Source organism: Eurosta solidaginis, chromosome 1, assembly GCF_040869045.1.
Source record: "Eurosta solidaginis isolate ZX-2024a chromosome 1, ASM4086904v1, whole genome shotgun sequence".
Lineage (NCBI taxonomy): Eukaryota > Metazoa > Arthropoda > Insecta > Diptera > Tephritidae > Eurosta > Eurosta solidaginis.
The window spans coordinates 150567656-150581683 of NC_090319.1; the positions used below are offsets into that span (position 1 = coordinate 150567656).

The 14028-nt window shown below is 41.7% G+C and overlaps 2 pseudogenes; both read left to right on the forward strand.

Annotated features, from left to right (window-relative positions):
* The first annotated feature begins 243 nt into the window (after window positions 1–243).
* LOC137238140 (beta-1,3-galactosyltransferase brn-like) lies at window positions 244–1164 on the forward strand (annotated as a pseudogene).
* A 307-nt stretch (window positions 1165–1471) lies between these two features.
* On the forward strand, window positions 1472–3256 carry LOC137238990 (phosphoglucomutase-like; annotated as a pseudogene).
* The last annotated feature ends 10772 nt before the right edge of the window (window positions 3257–14028 follow it).

Consider the following 14028-nt stretch of genomic DNA (forward strand, 5'->3'; position numbering starts at 1 on the left):
GAAATTTACTAGCGTTGATCCACTTGAACGCATCAAGGAGGAATTCAATTTTATACAAGCACAATATACATTGAAATTGGAGTGCGAAAAGCTGGCCAATGAAAACCGAGATGCAGCGCCATTATGTCATGTATGAATGTAGGTATGTATGTATATTTGTAGATTGGTTAAACATTAATATATAACTATCCATATATATTATTTTTATATGGGTTCCCTCGTCCATCTCTATTACCCTGTAAAATGGGATGTCATTCCGCAAGTTATTTGAAAAATATTATTATTATTGGATTAGCTTTGTATGCCGTGGATTATATTGGAATTTGGCACGAGATAGATTAGGTTTGATATTCCTATTATCCCGCAGGCACGCCAGTGGATTATAACTATTCATTTATAAATGCTGCAGACAAATGCGGTTCGGCGGCGCCCAAATTAACAATAATAGTAAAATCTGCTTTGGCAAATCTTGGTCATCGCAATGTCAGCCGCCGTACTTGGGGGTACGAACCTCGGTTCTCTGATGTTCAAATCAGACGGATATTTTTGTTTGGGTATAGCAATGATTTGTCAATACAACTTATCGTGGCTAACGAATCTTCAGATGAAAAGGACGTAGTGCAGATAGACTTCTTGGACGTTTACTTTAACATTACTATTAAAACCATTATGGGTATGCAGTGGGCCTTCAACTACTGCGCCAATAGTGAGTTTTTTTTTTTTTTTTCTTTTTGTCGACGATGATTACTATGTATCGGCGAAAAGTTTGCTAAAATTTCTAGTTAGTCCAAATTTGTATCCCAGACCCAACTCTAATACTTATGTTGCAGAAGGCCTAAAAGATGATCTATACGCTGGGTTGGTATTGCAGACAGCTCCTCATAGACACAAATTTAGTAAATGGTATGTACCACTCAGTGAATGCCCATTTAATTTATGGCCACCATATGGCATAGCTGGGGCATTCCTTTTAAGTCGGAATGCGTTGGTTGATGAAGCTTTACAAAACTGCGTTGCATTTAAAACAGTTTAGATTTGATGACGTTTTCTTGGGGATAGCTGCCTTGAAATCTGATATGAAATTAAACCACCGACTTCTACTTTTACAGGCCCAAATATAAGGGGCTCCAACTAATTCCTTTATTACATTTGTTAACTCATTGAACACACGCCGAAATTATATGAAGGTATTAATAATAGATCTGCTTGCTGTTTGTTTCGCCAAGTACGGGCCCCTTTTTCGTTCTTATTTGAAATTCAAATCCATAAATAGAGTTTTGGTCAAAAACACCGTCGATTGCACACGTTTGCGCTTTGTTCTTCAATTCGAAATACGAGTCCCTAATACACTACTTGATTCACGATGGTTAGGGAGAACAAAGCTGCTTCCGTACCAGTTTGCGTGGCATGGGCGTTGTACTCATGGGTAATTGTCAGAATTTGAGTATGGCGAACGTTAGTAGATCTTTATCATACAATCATTTTGCTTTTAATTAAATTATGGAATTGTAAATTCTTCGAAAATGCAAAATATTACTGTAGTCACGACAAAGCCATATGAGGGCCAGAAACCCGGCACCAGTGGATTACGCAAAAAGGTAAAAGTATTCACGCAACAAAATTACATTGAAAACTTTGTGCAATGTATTTTGGATGCGAATGGTGCAGCATTAAATGGAGCTCTACTTGTTGTTGTGGGTGATGGGCGCTACTATTGTAAGCAGCAGAGCTTATTATACGTATGTGTGCTGCAAATGGACTTGCAAAATTACTGGTTGGGCAAAATGGTATACTGTCTACTCCGGCAGTTTCAAGTTTGATACGTCAGTATAAGGCCCTCGGTGGAATTGTGCTCACCGCATCTCATAACCCTGGTGGTCCCGAAAATGATTTCGGTATCAAATTCAATTGCGAACATGGTGGACCCGCCCCAGATGCAGTAACCAATAACATCTACCAACTATCCACTGCAATTAAAGAGTACAAAATTGTCAATGGTTTAGAGATTGAAATTAATAAAATAGGTACAAACAAATATGAAGTGAATGGCAAGCCGTTCGTTCTTGATGTTATCGATTCAGTGGCAAATTATGTGTCACATATGAAAGAGATTTTCGATTTTGAAAAACTGCGTGATTTTGTTAGTGGCAGAACTACTGGAAACCCGCTTAAAATGCGTATCGACTCATTAAACGGCGTAACAGGTTCATATGTACGTGAAATCTTTTTGAATTGTTTGGGTGCCGCAGAGAGTTGTGTAGTACATACAACACCACTACCTGATTTTGGAGGCCTACATCCTGATCCGAATTTAACCTACGCCAAGGATTTAGTACAAGCTGTAGCACAGGGTGATTACGGTATTGGCTCTGCATTCGATGGCGATGGAGACCGCAACATGATAATTGGTCACCGTGCATTCTTTGTTACACCAAGCGACTCATTGGCAGTAATTGAAAATAATTTAGAATGTATACCATATTTTAAGAAGAATGGTATACAAGGCTAGAGATATGCCAACTGCATCAGCGGTTGATTTGGTTGGTAAAAAGTTGGGTAAAGAGGAATTTGAAGTGCCTACCGGTTGGAAATACTTTGGTAATCTTATGGATGCAGGACGTTTATGTTTCTGTGGGGAAGTGAGTTTCGGTACCGGTTCAAATCATATACGCGAAAAGGATGGCATTTGGGCTGTTTTGGCTTGGCTATCTGTTATGCAGCACACCGGCAAAGGAATCGAAGATATCCTCAAAGTTCATTGGGCCACCTATGGGCGCAACTATTTTACACGGTACGATTATGAGGAATGTGAATTGGAACCGTGTAATGAAATGATTGCAACTATGGAGAAGAATATAACAAATCCAGAATTTGTAGGCAAGAGCTTTATAAGCGATGGCAAAACTTATAAAGTTAAGGTTGCAGACAATTTTAGTTATACTGATCCAGTAGACAGATCTGTTGCTACGAAGCAGGGTTTACGTATTGTTTTTGAGGATGGCAGTCGCATTATATTCCGGTTGAGTAGCACAGGCAGTTCTGGGGCTACTGTACGTTTATACATTGACTCTTATGAGAAGGATAATGTACTTGGTTTGGCTAGCGAAATGCTTAAACCGTTGATTGATATTGCTTTAGAAATTTCTCAGCTGCCGAAATTTACTGGACGCAATGCCCCTACTGTTATCACATAGGGATTTTATGCGAGTTTGTTTTGCACTTTATACAGTTTTTGAAACTTTATTTATACTCAAACCAAAAACCACTACGGACACTTTGACCAAATTATGTATGTATATCTGATGCCCTTTTTATTTTAATTGCATTTGTTAAAAAAACGTTTTATTAATATAAAATTTGAATGTTTTACAAATATAATACCAATTTCACGCGGAGCGCTAATGAAATAATTATCAAAGTTTTCTACATTAAAGCCCTATCGAACTCAATCTTTGATACAAAATACAAATTCTCAACTGTCTCCTTATTGCTTTATTGAATGCCTAATTGAGTGAAACATCGGTTTTGCTTGGTGCTTTCGCCTTCAATGTAGCCAATTACAAGAAAAAAAGATTATACGAACAATAGAACAGCACGAACAAATAAAACTCAGAATTTAATTTTGTCTGCAGTTGCTGGAAAAGAAGATACCTCCTTTTCGAAAGGAGGCACGTATTGGTTAGGTGCAACCTCTATGGGTAGTTGCGCATGGATTTTTATTTGATTGTATTTATAGTTAAGAAGGAAACGGTTGGTTTCCATTTTAACTATTTTTTAATAGTTATTTCAATACATACATTGATAAATTTTTGTTGGCCTCGTGCCTTTGGCCGAGTGTGTAGGTGTTCTGTCATCCTCGCTCGGGGTGAGCGGGTGAAGTTGGGTTGATTTGCTGTCCTCGCTCTGGGAGAGCGGGTTGGTTTTGAAAATTAAAAATAAGTGTTTTGTGGCAGATGGGGATCTGCATTAGGGTGGTTGATTGGCCTCGGTGGGCGAGCGCTGGGTTTTGAAATTTTAAAAAATTAAAAGATTATGGGCCGAGTGCCTTGGTTTTCTGTGGCAGACCGAGGGTCTGCGTAAAAGCTTTCCTGGTATACTCGTTATGGAATAACGAGTGAGTGGGGAGATTTCTGGTGTCCTCGCTCGGGGTGAGCGAGTGAATTTGTGGGATATTTTTTGAAAGGCGGGATATGGAGGAACGGGGGGATTGTTAAGAGAGGCTCTTGGTCCTCTCACAATCTATCTCCGTGGGAAGAAGGATCAGTTTGACCAAAGGTCGTCTGACTTGACCCTTCTCGGTTATGAGGTCGACTACAGGTACTCGGTTCGGTTATCTTCGCCGGGGTGTACGTTGATGACTCTACCTAACCTCCATTCGTTGGGAGATAAGTTGTCCTCTTTGATGACAACTAGATCATGCACTTTAAGATTTTGCTTTGACTGTTTCCACTTCACTCGTTTTTGAAGTTCGGAAAGGTATTCGGTTTTCCAACGACGGCAGAAGGTTTGATGGAGGGCCTTGAGCTTCTGCCATCTGTTTATTATGGAGGCCGGGCTTTCGTTCACATCCGGTTCTGGCGGCGACAGAAGATGGCTGCCCGTTAGGAAATGTCCTGGGGTTAGTGGTTCCAGGTCCGTTGGGTCATTCGACCCTGTACTGAGAGGGCGCGAGTTGAGGCACGCCTCAATCCTGCACAAAAGGGTTTGGAACTCCTCTATGGTGTACTTCCGGGGAGACGCGATCCTTTTGAAGTGGCTTTTGAAGCTCTTCACTCCCGCCTCCCACAAGCCGCCCATATGTGGAGCGCCAGCGGGAATAAAATGCCAAGTTAATGCTTGATGGCTATACCTGGAGACTGTTTTGTCTCGGCTTTCTGCCAGGAAGGCTTTGAATTCCGATCGTAAAGATCTGGAAGCTCCGACAAAGTTTGTACCGTTGTCGGAGTAGATGTTCTTCGGACATCCTCTTCTCGCGATAAAACGCGAGAAGGCTGCGAGAAAGCATGGGGTGCTGAGGTCACTAGTGGCCTCTAAGTGAATGGCCTTAGTGGAGAAACAGACAAAAAGGCATACGTAGCCTTTTGACAGTCGACATCCTCTACCGCGGTAGCTTTTGATGTCGAAAGGCCCCGCAAAGTCTACCCCGGTATTGGTGAACGCGCGGGTAAAAGTAGTCCGTTCGCAGGGAAGGGTACCCATAAGTTGGGACTGTGCCTGCTTTCGATGAATAATGCAGGTTTTGCAATTGTGGATGACGGCTCTGATCATGGTCTTGACATTCGGTATCCAGTATTGGGTTCGGATGAGACGGAGCATGAGCTGGTTCTCGCCATGAAGGGAGTCATCATGAGCCATCATAACTGTAAGGCGAGACAGCCTACAATTGTACGGCAAGATGATCGGATGACGCTCGTTGTATGACATGTCTTTTGACGCCCCTAGACGCCCCCCTGTTCTAATAATGTCATCTTTGTCGATATATGGGTTGAGTGACAGTATTTCACTCTTTCGGTCGATCGCTTCCCTATTTTTCAATTTTAAATATTCTGTCCCGTAAAACTGTTTCTGGCAGACTCGTATTAATGCTTGAGTCGTTGCCTTAATCTCATCGGCTGAGATTATACACGCTTTTTCGTGGAACGAGGCTTTTGTTCTTGGGTGAGTTCTTTTATAAAACCTCCTAACATAGGATAGAACCTTCAAAGCCCTGGGTAAATTTGAAAAACGGTCGAGAATATCTACATGATCTACCCTTGTCGTGGCATATGTTTGTGCCCTCTTCTCCTCAACGGACGTTTTGTATTCGATCTCTTGTGCTGGCCAGTGAGAATTGTCTTCTTGCAGCCATGAAGGTCCCTGCCACCACAACGAATTGTTGACCAACTCTGATGCAAGTAGTCCTCTGCTTCCTAGATCCGCTGGATTGGATTCCGAGTCCACGTGAAGCCAGTCCTTGCTACCGACCATGTCGATGATCTTAGTGATTCGGTGTGCGACGAAGGTTGACCAGGAACAGGGCGGCTTTCTTATCCATGCGAGTGCGATGGTAGAATCTGTCCAGAGGTGAACTTTTGCTGGCCCCAAATGAATGTTTCGGAATATTGATTCCATGATTTCTGCGAGCAGCACGGTGCCGCATAGTTCTAAACGTGGTAGCGAGATGGTTTTCACTGGGGCTACTCGTGTTTTGGCTAGCAACAGATTTGTGAAAATTTTATCGTCCCTTTTTACGCGCATATGCCTTTTCCGATGCATCGCAAAAACCATGTATTTCGATGTCGTCCTCGGGCGTAAAATTTACCCATCGCGGTATCCTAATGTTATCTATTTCGTTATAGTGTTGGGTGAAATTTTCCCACCGTTCTAAGGAAGTTGGGGAGACAGGTTCGTCCCACCCGGTGCCCTCTAACCAGATATGCTGCATTAGTATTTTTGCCACTATGACCACTGGTGCAAGCCAGCCTAAAGGGTCGAAAAGTTTGGCTATAGCGGATAGGATTACGCGTTTGGTGATGTTCTCGCCACTCTCTAAAGCTCCTGCGGTGAAGTAAAACATGTCTGAATGCGCGTTCCATCGTATTCCGAGTGCCTTCACCGAGCTAGCCTCTTCAAACGCTAGGAAGTCCTCGCTGAGCAGATCCGTTTTGGGGATGTCCTGGAGGATTTCCTCACAATTTGATGTCCACTTGCGCAATGGAAAGCCAGCTGAGTGTAATGCTTCGCGAATCTCGTTTCTTGCTCTGATGGTTGACGCTATTGTATGTCCTCCAGATAAAACGTCGTCGACATACATACTTTCTCGTAATATACCCGATGCTATTGGGTGCGTATTTTCTACATCATCAGCCAATTGTAGAAGTGACCGTATCGCGAGGTAGGGGGCGCAGTTTACACCAAAGGTGACAGTCTTCAGTTCGTAAAGACTGATGGGTTCGTTGGGGGATGTTCGATGGACAATTCTTTGAAATTTGGCGTGATTATCGGTCACCCAAATTTGCCTATACATCTTTTCTATGTCACTATTAAAGACAAAGCGGTACAGTCTCCAACGTAGAATTAAAATAGGCAAGTCTGCTTGGAGTACTGGACCTGGGTGGAGTATGTCGTTTAGACTAATGCCATTTGCTGTCGGACTTGACGCATTGAAGACGACGCGCACTTTGGTAGTGGTACTTTCCGCTTTTACAACGGCGTGGTGGGGCAGGAAATAACTATCGGAATCGTCGGATGGAATATTGTTTTTGATTTTTCTCATATGTCCAAGCGTTTCGTATTCAGATAACACCCGAACATATTCTTTCCCTAACTCTTGGTTTTTCAGTAATCGCCCCTCATTTCTGAAGAATTGTGAACATGCGCGCTTTAGGGACGGTCCTAATTTAATATTCTCAGGGTAATCCTGCCTGAATAGTAGCGAAACTGTATACCTCCCATTTTCATCCCGTTTTGTCGTTTCCTTAAACAGTTGTTCACAATACCTTTCTTCTTCATTAACCATTTTATTTTTGGGAACATTTTCTATCTCCCAGAAAGCTTTTAATTGGTTGTCCAATGCAACCTCGTTATAAAATGACATGATGCTCTTCGTTGGACTCGATGCGTCGATGCGACCGGTTAGTATCCAACCGAACACTGTCTCTTGGGCCAAAAGTGTATTTAGTACATTCTTTTTCAGCCCGCTCAGTATAATTTGGGGATATATGTCTCCTCCAAGTATGAGGTCTACGTCTTCGTTGATGTAGAACCTCTTGTCTGCCAACACCAAGTCTGGGAATGCCTGCATAGTCATGGCGTTGATATGGCAGGATGGAAGATTCCCAGTGAGTTTGGCTAGGACTAGAACGGGTGTAGTCAGGCTGAAGCAGGCATCCACTGGTGAACGTAATTCATTTTGGATGCCTCTTTCACCTGAGCTGACACCGCATTTGTGATGCCTGACACTTGGGCAAGCATTTTCCTCGCTGGCAAATTCATTCTGCGTTTCAGTCTTTCAGTTATAAGGAACATTCAGACCCTGAATCAATTAATGCCCGCGTGGAGAAGTCGGTACCATTATGGTGAATGTGTACGCGAGCAGCTCCTAATAGCACACCTGTGCTTGAATTCGTATGACAGGATGTTACACTTTTGTTCCCGTTTGAACCTGGTTTTTCTGATTCCTGTCTCGATAATGCCTGTCTAGAAGTAGAGGGCCTATTATCGTAGGAGTGTTGGGGCGGGTTGTAGGTGGTGTTTTTCTGTAGGGTATCCGCATGCAGGAGCGTATGGTGACGAGAGTGGCACGTATTGCAGTTGTAGGAACTGGTGCATCTGGTCACTGTGTGTCCTGGGGATAGACAATTCAGAGAACCCCTTGTAGATTTTATGAATTTAATCCTTTCTGGAGGGGTTAACTCGCAAAAGCGTGAACAGTTTCGTAATCTGTGCTCTGCGGACTTGCACATTTTACACATTGCCTTTGACGTCGGTCTGGATACCTTTGTTTGAAAGGCACCAAGTCTTTTCGTAGGGGGTTCTGTTGACTGTCGCGACGCGTTTAGTTTTTGCACTTTCGAAGTGGCATGCCCTGTAAAACCAGACACTGTTTCAAGTGTCTGAAACCGATTAGACAGGAATTTATCCATATCCTCCCACTTGGATATGTCCATTTTATGATCTATACTTTGCTCCCATAGAGCCAACGTGCTCTTTGGTAGCTTGGTTGAGCAGAGATAAGTCAGGATTGCATCCCAATTGGAAGTGTCAATTTTGTGGCATTTGAGGGACGAAATACAATTATTTATATCATTTTGCAGCTTTTTTATTGAACTGCCACACTCACTTTCTACCTTTTTTAAGTTAAATAAAATTTGTAGTTGTGTGTTAACTAAGATACGTTTGTTTTCGTATCTTTCACACAAGTTTTTCCAGGCCATCTCGAAACCTTCATTTGTGAGAGTGCATTTTTTAACGATATCTTTTGCTTCGCCCTGCGTTTTGTTGTTGAGATGGAATAACTTTTCCACCCCTTTCAAACTAGAATTGTTTATATATATTGCCGTGAAAAGGTCGCGAAAAGTTGGCCAAGACAGATAATCCCCTTTAAAAACTTCCGTATCGCAAGCAGGGAGGCGAATTTTATGCCCATGAGGTTCTTGCTCAGGGTTGACGTTCTTTTCATCCTTCTTGTATTTTTCTGCCTCAGCAGATATAGACGCTGAACATCGCACGTAGATTGCGTATGCTGCCTTTTGCTTCTTTCTGATCGCCATAACGTCATCCGCTGACACCTCATCAGATCCCAATAGCGAATCAAACGCAGACTTTACCTTCTTCCACAAGAGCCGCAACTCTTCCTGCTGTATTGCCAGGTTGTGTTTGCTATGGTCGCTCTCCGGAATAAGGCTGTAATCTTTATCAAACTCTGCGATTGATTCTGCTAAACGGATGTAGGTTTCCATTGTTTTATTTACGTTTATTAACGAGAAAATTGCCGATTATAGAAATGGAACTCTTCAGAGTTAAAATGCCTGCCCAGCCCTAAATAAAAACTATTGAACTTCAAGTTTATTATTTATTTTGTTTATTGCAGACTTTTTGTCTTGGTAGCGACAACGAAAAGGGTTTATTTTATGGACTTTTTGTCACAGCAGCGACAACCAAAAGGGTTTATTTTTGAACTTTTCTGTCTCAGTAGCAATAACAAAAGGGGGGACCACTCGCCACGTCCACAGATAAATGAGTGTATTGTGAACAAATGAAAAAGTGCGTGCGATATTTCTAATGAAAATCGAAAAATAACCGGAAAAAAGTGAAGGAAGAAATAAATGTTTTACAAGAAGTGAGCGCCTGAATTAATTTAATTGGTATTAATGTGTTTTTGATGTGCAAAAAAAAAACAACAACAACAAACTTATTCGGTATCGTGCGGAAAGTGAGGTTAGATTAACCTCTTCCTTGTGTTGTGTCTGGAAAACCTTACCACTGGTGGGGGGATTGACCAGATAATCACAAGGATCGAAATAAATTAATAAACCAAGTGTTTTAATTTTTGAAATTGGAAAGAAAAAAAAATGGTGCTCACTAAAATAACTTCACTTTTTCACTTCTTTTTTGATTTTAATTTTTTCGCGCACTACACGGGTCTGTTTTTTTTTTTTTTATTTATTTTGCAAAAAAAAATTACACTCAAAAAAAAAAAATGGCAAGAAATATAACACTTACTTCTTATTATTTGTTTTGGTGTGGATATGGTGGTTCTGCTCAGATGTGCTGCAGCAATCCTTTGACAAAAAAATTTGTAGGCAGATGTGCTGTGGCTCTGGTCACTTGTATATAATATAATCCCACTTTTCTCGTTGTTTGGCTTCTGCGGCAAATGCTTTTATAATCTTTGGCAACAATTTTTCTGATGATCAAAATATGCTGTGCAGATTGATATGGGGACTGTATATATATAAAAAAAGGTGCTTTCAGTTCCTGGCTCGAAGGACCAATGTTCGGCCTGAGTGCGTCGTAAACCGGCAGTGGGTAGGCGCACAAGGGTCGATCTTGGAGTGGATGGTGCGCTCAAAAGAAATAAATAAGAACACAAAGAGGAATTTCCTCGTTATAATATAATATTTAATTTAGAGTGAAGGAAAATATACACTGTGGTTGCAATATTACCTTGGTGTTTTAAGTGACGATGGTGATCCTTGCGATGTGTGCTGGTTGGCGGTCAATCGGGAAAGAGCCCGGTTATCCCGTTGAGGACAACCGCTAAGCCGCGAAAAAGTCCTCTGGTATTAAGGAGGGGAAAAAAAGCCACACACACAACAACCCCCACATATACGTGCATGGGTGCTGACAACCCGCACACACACGTGCATGCGTATGAAACGCATGCATGTGCATGCATGCACACAAATGCGGCGTGAGTGTGGGTGGCTGGAAATATTATTAAAACGTTAGGGAGGGGCGCCGTCAATCAGATAAAAGTTAGGCATTGGGCCTAAACAGAGATATAAGATGGCCGATTTCAGAATTCGATTGGAGGAGTACCATTGGTACTTTCTGATAGGGTTAAATATTTGGGGATTATTTTGGACAATAAATTGTCCTGGAGACCCAATGTAGAAGATAGGGCCAGGAAGACCGCGGTTGCCTTATACTGTTGCAGGAGGGCCATCGGAAAGGGATGGGGACTCTTGCCGGGAGCAGTGCACTGGCTTTATGAGATGGTGGTCAAACCGATTCTGCTCTATGGGGTGCTGGTCTGGTGGAAAGCGCTGACCACGGCGAGCACCTCCAAAATGTTAATGTCAGTGCAACGGACGGCGCTGATCGGTATCAGTGGCGCTCTCAGAACAACACCTACCTTGGCACTGAACGTAATGCTGATCATATATCCATGGGCGATGTACTTTCTGACTTCGGACACCCTAGCCTTCTTACCAGTTTCGACTTTATCCCGGACAAGACGGACTATTGTATGCCGATAACTGCTCCCTATACCACCTTCACCCCAGTCATTCCACCGTGAGAGGAGTGGGGAAGAGAAATTATCTGGGGCATGGGACCGGTTAACTTGTTCACGGATGGTTCGAAGTTGGACGGAAAAGTTGGGGGGGGGGGGGGGGGGGGTCTTTTGTCAAGAGCTAAATGTAAGCCGCATTTTTAAGTTGGCTGACCGCTGCAGTGTATTCCAAGCGGAAGTTGCTGCGATTAAGGATGCGATGGATGAAATGCTATCCAGTGCTACTACGGTTAGGGAATTTAACATCTACTCTGATAGCAAAGCGGCTATCAGGGCCTTGAGCTTAATTACAGTGCGATCGAGTGTGGTCTGAGAGTGCCTGACCTCGCTTGAGATTGCATCGAATTATTTTAAAATTAAGATTATCTGTGTCCCGAGTGATATCCCGGGTAACTGTCAAGCGGATCTCTTAGCCCGCACCGGTACAACTGAACTGAATGAAGTTGGCTGTAGAGATTTCGGGATTCCGCTGTCAACCTGTGCATTGCTCCTCCATAGCTGGGCCTCGAGCCAGCCCAGCAAACGTTGGGCTGACACCAAGTCTTGCAGGGTAGCAATATCTTTCTGACCGAAAGTGGATGGCAGGAGGTCTGCTGAAATAATTGGGTTCACTAAAGCTCACCTATCAATGGTCATTGGGGTGCTGACAGGGCACTTTCCCATGGGTATCCATGCGATACGTCTCAATATACTGCAAACTCCATCATGCTGCAGCTGTATGGAGGATGATGAGGTGGAGTCATCACATCACTTTATGCTTGATTTCCCAGCTTTTGCCAGCACAAGGGGAAGGTATTTTGGTCGCGACTCACTTGGATCTCCTGAGGATTTATCCAAGGTTGAGATCGGTATCATTCGTAACTTTATCGTTGATACCCAACGATTCTCTAAGTAGCTTTATCTACGTCACCGTTACTTTATTTTATTTTATTGTATGTGGTATCACAACGGACCTTCATGTGAACTTCCCCTATCAGGGTAGCTACCACCAAACCTACATAAAAATACGTCGAATTATGAAAAACGGGGGAAAAAGATATACTTAGATAACTTTTGGAAAATGTCCCAATTTTTTCGTGTAAATTACAAACAAATATATGTCGGCTTGAAGCTTGAATCTTCTTCTTCCAAAACCGTAAAGCAATCGAAAATCGGTTAAAACATGAAGATGTTATGATTTTTAGAGTGCGCGAAGAAGACAAAAAACGGGTTATGGACAATGAGTTGAAAATTTGGGGGTGTTAGACAATTTTTAAACACATTATCATGATGTGCTCTGGCCTTGAGCTCGAATCGAATCTTGAATCATTTATCAATAGGCCGATAAAAACAAAAACAATTGTTAATAAACCAAGAGCACTTGGGAATGTCAACCAAAAAATTTACAATAAACAAATCCAGCATTATCAGTGATTTGCAACAGATGGCGCAACGCTGATTAAATATAGTTGGCAAGAAGGAATAGAAGTAGCAATTTGTCAGTCGATCAAACCACCGCTGTATAGCTAATTGGTTAACACAGCGTGCCTAAACCGTACTGATGATGAAGGCTTAGCACACTTCGGAATGGATCTATCTGCGCAGCTATGGCAGGTTGTCTGAAAAATTCTCTACTTACTATTCCAAAAACGAAATACAATTTTTCAATTATAGAAAAACTAAAAAATAACAATTATTTGTTGCCGATCAGTTTAATTCATATTTTTTTTTTTTATTCATAAGAAGCAAGTCTGATCTAGTTTATGTGGGGTGCGAATAAAACAAAGTTTTTTCCACCTTGCAGCCCAACGTTTCGCTAAGATTTTCTTAGCATATTCTGGGGCGAGACTGTGAATTTTATTGGAGGAAAACATTTACAAAAACAATATTAATAATCAATCACCACAATTGGAAAATATTTGCATGCACTTACACTGAAGATGTTGGATTATGACATTAATAAATAAAAACAATTTTAAACAAAAAATACTTAAAAGCAAACACTGTCGATACCATTATTAGTTAGACACTTGTCATAAGCAACTAAAACTATAAACATAAAAGGTATGTCGCAGCTATTTCGTCTGTATCTTCTTTTTTGTTGATTGTTTTATCCCTTTTTTGCATAATCCGTAGGCTCTCTAATGTGTATCTGGTATTTTCCTTTCTTTCTCTATTATTTTCGCATTTTTAAAGTCTGCTACATGGTTATTTGTTATTGCATATTGTGATAATACCGTAGTTCAGGGATGGGCCTATTTTCGGCTAATAAATCAGTTTCAGTGTTAGCGAGTGTTTGGTGAGACGTTTGTGTGTTTTGGGGTGTTAGGGGAGTAAAAAAATACATTGGAAATATCGTGCGCTTCGTCTCAAATGATGTTCATCGCAAGAAGGTTGCGAAAACACTAAAACACTGAAAGTTTTTCAGTTTTTCGAGATTTTTCGAATTTCGTCATTTTTCTTCTTATAAAAAACTTTAATCAATTCTGCAATCATCCCCACTAATCCCGGAGTGGGCCGATCTTTTTTATATTTTTTTTAATTTAATTAAA